Below are 10,651 nucleotides of genomic sequence, written 5' to 3'. Positions count from 1 at the left end.
TTTCCCCGCTTCACTAAAAACTCTTTCATAGTACACACTGGAGGGGGGGGGGGGGGACAACTAAGGTAAAATAGAGCCAGTTTGACTTTGTACAGGGGCTTTCAAAATGCCTTTTTTGTCCTGCCAGTACAGGTAAGGACTGTCTGACATGTCTACTTGGATGCTGTCACCAAAGTAATCCTCCACCACAGTGATGGGAAGGTCCGGCACCGCAACCACCAACACCCTTTGACTCTCCTAGGGGATTTGTGATTAAATGTCTTTAGGAGGGTGCGGCTGTTTGCAGTTGCTACTGGTGGTGTGTGCTGTGCTCGGTCCTGTGCCCGTAATACACGTTTAGCATGGATATAGTAACTGATACCAGCTTCCTAACGAAGGTCATTGGGAAAAATATCAAATTTACAACCACCAATATATGCTTTCAGGGAGTGCCAATGAGTATTGATGCGAGCCATACAATAACTTTAAGAAAAGTTAAGGATTTAACAACTGGGAAAGAAGTGCCTGGACAAAAATCCTCTTTGGACATACCATTCTGAAAGTGGAACCAAGAAGAATCGTCTGGTCCTTCAAAAGCCAGAAAATACAGCTAATAAAATAGATGATACCTTATCACAAGAGAGGGTTGAAGATGCTGGGAAAACTGCCGGGGAAGTGAGAGAGCCTGATCTACCTGCACCGCATGGTATGCATAACAGTATCCTACAGGCCATTAAACGGGCAGTTGAAGATGCAGATGCAGACTATGTTGTGATAGACCAGTTTCAGCCTATGCTTGGTCCTGCAATGCGACATCTACAGAGCCAGAAAGTCCTGAGCTTAGTTGCAGTGGGACTAAACTTGTGTTGCCATGGAAATTTGTGCTGGCTGCAGGTGGCTAGGAAAAGATGCTTTTACCTTTTTGATGTCCTACTCTTGGGGCCTGGAGTTTTCAGGAACGGGCTACAAATGGTGCTTAAAGACAAAAGCATTCTAAATGTGGTCCATGACTGTTGCCAGCTGGGGGATGTCTCGTCCCACCAATATGGGGTGGTTCTGCAATGTCTTTGATACACAGGTAGGATATGTACAGTATACCTGTTTTTCATGGAAACCGGGGGCTTCCTTCCTCATCGTATCTGTTCACTTAAGGAATGTTTGATAACAGGCCGTCTTCACAAGTTTCATTCCTGACTTACAAGCAAACTTTAATATAGGAAAACCCCAATATATGGCTCGATCGTCCAATGTCTACACATTTGCTGAAAGAATTGGCTCTGGAAGTTTTACACTACTTGGCTCTGCGCCTAGCACTGTTGGATGCCATGTTAGCTGATTTGACATCATTAGTTGATGGGTATTTAAATACATATAGCCAAGGAGCAGGGGATGATTTGGGCCGCACTGAGATCTGCTCGGAGCTTCCAAAAGAAATTCAGCAACTTTGTGTTTTCCATCAAGTTAGGTGAGACTTACAAGCAGATTTACAAGCAGTTTAATAAACGATACCCCACAACAGTATATTGCTTGATCGTCCAATGTCTACACATTTGCTCAAAGAATTGGCTCTGGAAGTCTTACACCGCTTGGCTCTGCATCTAGCACTGTTGGATGCCATGTTAGCTGATTTTACATCATTGCTTGATGGGCATTAAAATACACATAACCAAGGATCAGCGGATAATTTGGGCCACACTGAGATCTGCTCGGAGCTTCCCCCAAAAAATGTTTTCCAGCAAGTTAGGCGAGCGGAAGCAATACACAAATACATTATTTTTTTTTTAATTGAGTCTTTATTTTCATTTTTCAACATACATATATATAAAAAAGACAAGACAATACAATACATATACAGTACATGACAAAATCGATATACAGAAGATAAGTATCAGAATGGAAATTACATAAAACATGGCAGTGTACACAGAGGAGACATATACTGAGATGGACACCTTATATCGAGCGGATTTGAATTTGTGAGCTTAGCACTAGCGGGAAGGATGTTAGGTGTTAACTCCGTCAACCCGACTATTGGACCTAGCTGGGACATTAAATAATAATGCTGACTAAGTTCTTGGTTATAAAAAGATATAAGTGAGAATCTAAAGGTTATTAAGGAAAGAAAATGAATATAGGAGTAGATAAGAGAGTGGTTCGAAAATGAGAAGGCAGGATGTAGCCTTAGTAAGATAAGTCAGTGCAGCGATGCGTAAAGTGATAAGTGCTAAAGTGCCAAATATTCAAAGGGCGAATTTATGTATCATATTTTACTTCTGGCATTCGCCTAGAGATAATGTGTAGTATAGTGTGAAGTGGGCAGGGACCAGGGTCCGTACTATGGCCCAAGGGGTCATCCGATCGTAAATTCGGGAAATTGGTGGTGTCCAGAGAGTATCGATCCACTTCTCTTCCCTGCTCTTTTAATATAGGTAGCTAAAGCAGTGATAAACGTACGTAATTTAGGGACAAAGTGTAAACCATTACAGAAACTGACAATAATATAACAATTGGGGCTATACGTGACTCGCAGACAGTGCTTGGCATAGAGCTACCCTTTAAACTGGTAAAATTCAGAACAATACCAAGGATACCAAATAGATAAAAATAAAGTGCTACGCCCTTTGGATGCGTAATAGAATTTCTCGTGTTCATATGTCGTGTTCACCAAGTTAATCCATTCATTAAATATCGGTCCATTTTTTGCCATCCAATAGCGTGCTATAACTACTTTAGCAATTGCGGTGAGGTACAATAGGAGGAGACTCAATTCTCTAGTCGTATCGCCCTCTTGCCATAACCCCATTACCAAATTGATATCAGTAAGGTTAGCCTATACTACCCCCAGACCCTTAATTACCTGGCAGACCCTATTCCAAAAGTGGTCAACTCTATTACAGGTCCTCATTAAGTGCCAAAATGTTTCACCATTTTCGCCACACTTTGGACATTCATCAGTCCCAGAACCCCTCATCTTTCTTAACCGTATGGGGGTCAAATATGTCCGGTGAATGATGTTAAACTGAATTTGTTGAACCCGTATAGAGTTTGTTGCCTTTTTCGGGATTGCTAAAGCTGCCTGCCAGTTACTCTCTTTAATATCTGTGAGGTCCACCGCCCACTTCTGCATGAGCTGAATAAGCCCATCGTCGGTGGTGGCGGCTGTTAAGTATTTATATATTTTCGAGACACCCTTCCGTGGGGTAAGTTTTCTCAAGAAGACCTTGATAGGGGTCTCTATAAGCCATTGATCCTTATCCCTGCCATACCTAATAATCGCGCTCCTAAGCTGTAGGAATCTGTGAAACATTGACCTTGGCAGTGCGTACTCTGCCTGAAGCTGGGCAAAGGATTTAACTCTCTTATCATGGAATAGTTGACCCAACAAGAGGATTCCATATTGGGACCAGAGCCTCCCCCCGTGCTGTCTAGTGATCTCCGGGGCTATAGGCAAGAGGAGAAAAGAGGATTCTAGATCCTCAACCAAGGAGTTCTTCATAGCACATACCCTTCTCCAGACTCTCACAGCTTGAGAGACGATGGGGGGATGAGATCTATGTAGGGACCTAGATAACAATATTTGCAACGGGGTAATGTTGGAGTCTATGCACCTTATTAGTCTAGTTAATTCCCAAGACTGCTCTTCCAGCTTGACCCATGACCTTAGGTGTATTAGTTGGGCTGCATAGTAATATCTCTTAAAGTTTGGGAGGGCCAAGCCCCCATTATCGCGATCTCTACAAAGAGTGGCAATTTTAACTCTCGGGCGCTTGCCGCCCCAAATAAACGAAGAGATTATACTGTCCAAACTTCTAAAATACTCATCCTTGATGTATATTGGGGAGTGTTGAAGTAGGTACAGTATTTTAGGCAGGATTACCATTTTAATCAGGTTCACCCGACCCTGCGCCGATAAGGGGAGCTTGGCCCAACACTTAAACTTAGCCCTTGCCTCCTGAATCGCTGGAGTGATATTATCCTTTAGGAAATCTTCTGTTTGCGCTGACACCCTAACCCCTAGATATTTAAAACCTGGGGCCTTCACCAATGGCATACCGGGCCCACTAACACACTGGCTGTCCTCTCCTACCGCCATCAAATGCGACTTACTCCAATTCACAGTGAGCCCCGACAATTCTCCGAATTGACTTAGTTGCTCAATTACTATAGGAAGATCTCTATTTGAGTCAGCCGTGCCAACCAAGAGATCATCAGCATAGAGGGATACAAGATTATATCTCATGTCTCTTCCCATATCCTCACAATGCAGCTTAGATCTTAACAAGCAAGCAAGGGGTTCTATTGGTACCGCGAAGATCAGCGGGGAGAGAGGACAGCCCTGCCGGGTGCCTCTAAACAGGGGAAATGACTGGGATGTATATCCATTAATGGAAACTCTTGCCCTGGGGTTCTTATACATCAGCCTCAACCATCTGACAAAGCCTGGACCAAAGCCAAATGCTTTAAAGGGCGCCCCATAGGTAGCCCCATTCGACGGAGTCGAACGCCTTGTTCGAATGAGGCAACTGCGGCGTTCAACCCCTTCACATTCATATGTTGTATGTAGGAAAAGACCCTCCTTACATTGATCGTAGTGGATTTCCCACGCATGAACCCAGATTGATCAGGGTGTACAGTATCTTGAATCACAATGCTTAATCGATTTGCCAATACCTTGCCAATTATTTTTGCGTCAGTAGGCATGAGCGAGATAGGCCTATACGAATCCACACTAGTTGGGTCTTTACCCTTCTTTAAAATAAACACTATAGATGATTCAGCCATAGAGGAGGGCAAGTCATCCTCCAACATCATGGCATTACAGAGTGCTACGAGTCGGGGGACCAGAACTTTGTCGAATTTTTGAAACAGCTCCCCAGGCAAGCCATCTAGCCCAGGGGCTTTGCCCACGGGCAGGGATTTAATTACCCTTTCCACTTCTTCACTAGTAATTGGTGCATCTAGGAGACTCTGAGCATCTTGAGTTAATAAGGGGAGATGCCGCTCTGCGAAGAATTGCCGCAGGTCCTCATCACTTGTTTTCTGAGTTGATTGGTAGACTTTGCCAAAATGGCTGACAAATTCATCCACTATGTCTGAAGTAGATGACAAAATTTCACCTTGTTTAGTTCTAATACTAGCAATGATACTGGACGGCCTGTCCATTCTAAGCAAAAGGGCCATAAATTTGCCCACTTTATCTGAGCCGGCATACCATTGGTGAGAGCCCGCATGGAGTCTACGGTAATTTACTTTCTGAAGATATTCTAGCCACTCCGTCTGCATCCTTTGCCATCCCACCCTGTCCGACTCTAAGTTGCTAGCTTGAAAAACTCTTTCTAGTTCTAACGTTTGCGCCTCCAGATCGCGTGCTTTCTTGCGGTGCAGCCCCTTCAAGTACGAAAAAATGAAAACATTGATATTTATTCAAAGTTAGTAAAATATTCAGAAAATGATAATATCAGTGCACATACTCAGCTGAAAAGCTGTTAAAAAAGAAGAAATATTGAATAAAATATGAATATACAAAAAAAAATGTAGCTGCGTTTTTTTGTGTGTGAAGTCATGTTCCAAAAAGTGTGGAGGAACGCCACCTCTCTAATATTGCCAAGCCAGGACCCCACATCCTCAATCTCCCCAACCCGATCTGTGGAGTGACCCCGCTACATCAAAACAGTGGAGGTAATGCAGTGGTAAATCCATCTTACCCCACTGCCTACTGATCCCCTTTGAGACCATCTTTTTTTGGGGCCCAAAAGAGGACAGGACGCAACTGGATTTGAGGTGACTTTTTGCAACATAACCCCACACACACAAAAAACGCAGCTACATTTTTTTTTGCATATTCATATTTTATTCAATAATTCTTCTTATTAACAGCTTGTCAGCTGAGTATGTGCACTGATATTATCATTTTCTGAATATTTTACTAACTTTGAATAAATATCAGTTTTAATTTATGCAAAATTGAATATTATTGTTTAGCGCAACCACCCAACCTCATATAGAGGGTGGAGTTCCAGTGCATCACAACCTCTTGTTTAAGGTGATGGCAGGGCAGATTGAGGAGTGTTTGCTGCCGCTCCAGTCTTCGGCTGGCAGTGGTAGAATGGCAAAAGTGTCCAGCAATTTTGCAGTCCACCTCAAGCATCTCCTGCACGCTCCTGTCACTTTTTAGGTTGTCTTCCGACGGCGTCTGGTTGTGTGATGCAGGGTAAGAGTGGCAGTGGCGGACTCCCGGAATAATATTCAGAATATCTTCATCTTCATTACAGTGTGTCTGTGACACAATCATGTATATGTTATCTGTGTTTAAGGTACAGTGCTTCCATTAACACTGCAGAATGGCTTCCTGGAAATACATGTAACGCCCTATGTAAGTGTGATTCAGTAGCAGGACAGGTGTGAGAAGCAGCCGCCATTTTTAATCCTTGTCTGGCACTTGTGATTTCAGCATATGGTGCAATATTTAGATTAGCACAGGGTTCCATTCAAATAAAATTGGCCTTGCCTTAGTTTAAATCTGGGTCTGCTATTGTAATATGTCATCACCATCAGCAGCATCCTCCTCCTCATCAACTTCATCCCCAGTGCCAGCTACATCAATTTCCTCCTCCTGGTGTACAACATTGACAACTTCAAAATCAGAAACTGGACTGTGGGTGATCCTTCCAGCATATGCAGAGGGCGTGCTGCAAATGGTGAAAGGAGCCACCTCTTCCCGTACAGTGATTGGAAGGTCATGCTTCGCAACCACCAACACCCTTGGGCTCTCCTTGGGGATTTGTGATACTGTGTCTTTTATAAGGCTGAGTTGTTTGCTGTCTTTTTGTTGACAGCTTAACTCTCTTTACATTTCTAGGGGGGAAGGAGGATGAGGAGGAAGGCTGTGATCGTCGTGTGAAGCTGGACCACTAGTCCAGAACATAGGCCAGGCCCTTAGCCGTTCCTTGCCACTCCGTGTGGTAAGTGGCATATTGGCAAGCTTACGTTTCTCCCCCAAGGATTTACATTTATTTTTCTTCTTAAATGTACTCAACTTGGCCTTTTTGGATTTCACACGCCCTTGACGATGACATTGGGCATCGGCATTGGCAGAAGACATTGATGGCATTTCATCATCATGTTCTATGTCTTGACTAGTGGCAGCAGCTTCAGCATTTGGAGGAAGTTGTTTTTGTACTATTGGAGCCTTCATATTTTGGTTCTCCAATATCTTTCTTGAGTACATTCACACAGCAGCAGAGACACAGAAACATTTAAAAGGATTATTTTTTATGTCAGTAACCCTTATTGTAAAAAAATAATGATTTATTATTTTGTAGCACCGATGTGCGGTGTGCACACAGGTGAGTTGAGAGTTGTACTACCCTGGCCTGTCCCAGCTAACAGTCACACAGCATCAGACACAGAAACATTTAAAAGGATTTTAAGGAATTTGTTTGTCAGTAACCCTTATTATCCAAAAAAATTAGATTGATTATTTTGCGGCACCGATTATTTTGTAGCATTGGTGTGCACACAGGTGAGGTGAGACTCTGGCTTACACACACAGCAGCAGACACAGAAAATTTTTGAAGGTTTATTAATAAGTCAGTATTATTTATTAACCCCTTTATTCTAAAATAAAAATTATATTTTGCAATTTATTTTGCACTGACTTGTGGCCTGCGCAGGTGAGGTGAGACTTGTAGTACCCTGTTCCAGCTAAGTCACACAGTAGCAGACACAGAAAAATTGAAAAGGATTATTATTAAGGAATTTGGTGGTAGGGAGTGGGACTGGACACTGGAGGAAAGGTAAATCAATCTATGTGAGGCACAGGCACAGACTACAGGGATAAATGTATAATATACAGCACAGACTGTAACACCACACTATACTACACTAACACAGTCAGACTCAGCAGGTAGTCACTATCAGCAGTGTAGAACTAATACGCCACGCAGTTTGAACTTGTCACTATCAGCAGTGTAGTAGTTAAAACTACTACACCATGCAGGTTGTCACTATCAGCAGTGTGCACAGCGGGGTGGGAGAGTGAGCACGCGGGCGGGTGCCAGGGAAGACAGCCAGACGTGCACACTGTTCAATCTTCTAGACTGGAGTGGACATGGCGCCCGCCCAGCCGTTCTTATATACATATCATGAAGTTGCAGTGACGTTGTCCAGATCTCTTGAGATCTGACAGCGGGAACTCTCGGGCGTCGGAAAGGCGCGCTCCGAGTCTGGGAGGGAAAACCCGAATAGGCTCGTGAACGCGTTCGGATAGGGGGGTGTTTGGGGTGTCCGGATTCCCGGAATCCAGACACGTTCATCTCTACTTAATTCTAGTCAGTCATGTAGTATATCCATCAGCATGCATTGACGTTTTGCACTAGTTACAATTTACCTGTATTATACCATTATGGATTATTTGTAGCAATAATAGTACCATAGGCACAGTGGCGTAACTATGGTCTGGCAGCCCCAGCTCTTGTTTGGGGGAGCCAGTGGTCTCAGGGCGCACTGAAAAAACATGCTGTCCTATATGAAAACACAGTTTGGTGTCACTCATTAGTAGTGGGTGGTGGTGGCTGTGTAATGTAACTGCATACTGTAGGTGACAGCCCATCCCCCCTCCCTAGTTTCCTCACCTCCTCTGCGCCTGGGGGTGGCCAGTGTTATTGCCCGCACACACTTCCGCTAGTAACCCTGGTCGGTCCTTGGAAGCGGAGGCTGGTGGCGGAAGGCTACAGTATGTCAGTGGATGGGATGTACTCCCTGTTACACCGCATGGGCACACATCACTCCTGGGGAGCTGCAGCACTACACAGGGTGGCGCACAGTGTCCCAGGTAACCAGTCTGCACCATTGTCATGTTTTACTAAAGAAGGGGGGCGCAAACATTTTTTTGGCAGGGGGGAGCTAAATTTATAGTTACGCCACTGCGTAGGCATGCACAGCACATTTTATTAGGGAGTGCACCATCAAAGGGGTGTGTCTAGAACCACCTATTGGGCGTGTCTAACTCCGCCAATGAGGTGTGCCAACCATCATCTGTTGGCACTCGCTACAATATAAAACGTTTCTCAGTCACACCATAATCTCCTGCCTATTTCAGTTTTATTTTTTAATTACTCTGTGTAACAATACATGCAAAAAAGTCAAACATATATGGATGACACAGGTATGTAGTGTATGATAATGGCCTAGTACAATTACCAGTGCAAAACACACATTGATTGGGTGCTTTTTTAATGGAATACAGTTCTGAAAAGCAAAAGTCTATGATAAATGGTATTGCTAGCGGCAGGGAGGTGTTCATATGGGTGTGCACAGCATTAGAGGGAGCCTGTGCAACCCCTAATACTCAATGTGCGCACGCCTATGAATAGTACTGTATACACTGTAGTCATGCATGCATATTTAATATTACGGTACTTGTGTAATATCTGGGCGCCCGATTTTGTCATTGTATTGCATCGCATCGCATTGCATGCAATATAGAGGCATATAATTCATGCAATGCGATTTTTCATTGTAAAGACCAGATTTTTAATTGTATAGTCACCCATGGGTGATTTCATACCCCCACTATCCAACTACGCATGGAGTTGATTTAATATAGTGTGGCGAGCGCAGCGAGCCACCGAGCCCAAAGCGTGGCGAGCGGCCGCAAAATACATGTAAAGTAATCTGCGGCCCCTCGCAGGGCTCGATGCGCTCGCCATGCATCGGGCTCGGTGGCTCGCTGTGCTCGCCACACTATATAAAATCATCTCCATGCATAGTTGGATACTGGAGGTATGAAATCACCCATGGCTATACAATTAAAAATTGGGTCTTTACAATGAAAAATTGCATCAAATTGCATCGCATCGCATGCCTTAAGTAGTGGCATGCAATGAAAAAAATTGGGCGCCCAGATAATACACTAATATTACTAGAGGCTTCCATTGCTCTTCTCTTTTATTTTAATTTGATATTCCCTGTTTCACTCACTTACATTTTATGTTTTGATTGTTAACTTACTCTATTTTAGTAATGGCTGCTGTGCCTAGGTATGGGTCTCATGAGACATTGGGCCTTATTCCGGTTCACTCTCAAAAGCAAATACTCTCTGATGGACAAAACCATGAGTACTGCAGGTGGGGCAGATGTAACATGTGTAGTGAGAGTTAAATTTGGGCGTTATTTTGTTTCTGTGCAGGGTAAATACTGGCTGCTATTTTTTTACATTGCAATATAGATATCAGTTTGAAGTACAAACCCCACCCAAATCTACCTCTCTCTGCACATTACATCTGCCTCCCCTGAAGTGCACATGGTTTTGTCCATTAAAGAGATAATTTGCTTTTGGTAGTGAACCAGAAAGGGCCCTGAATCAGGGCTCTAAACAGCAGAGTATGCGGGAGCCAGAGCAATGCGTAACCTGGTTTTAAGATATTTATTGTTCACTTTATTGTTATTCTTCTAAACATCCTAATGAAAATGTTTAATTTGCAGTGAAATTTTTGTCAGCCATTGCAGATGGCTATATTAAGTGGGACCATCTTTGCATATATTGCTAAAAATTATTACAATAAACATAGCTATCACATTAATGGTTGAATTCAGGCATGCTATCTGGTCTAATGCTCACAGCAGACTATCCTTTTAAGGGTGAACAATTACCACACACCTGTTGCAAAGC

At 43.5% G+C, this 10,651-nt stretch overlaps 1 pseudogene; it reads left to right on the top strand.

Moving 5' to 3' along the window:
- The first annotated feature begins 341 nt into the window (after positions 1-341).
- On the top strand, positions 342-1,448 carry LOC146058460 (piRNA biogenesis protein EXD1 pseudogene; annotated as a pseudogene).
- The last annotated feature ends 9,203 nt before the right edge of the window (positions 1,449-10,651 follow it).

The sequence above is a fragment of the Crinia signifera genome, chromosome 2 (genome assembly GCF_055691185.1).
Source record: "Crinia signifera chromosome 2, ASM5569118v1, whole genome shotgun sequence".
Taxonomy (NCBI): Eukaryota; Metazoa; Chordata; class Amphibia; order Anura; family Myobatrachidae; genus Crinia; species Crinia signifera.
Note: the sequence above shows the minus strand (reverse complement) of the source record. Positions and strands in the feature narration are given on the sequence as shown.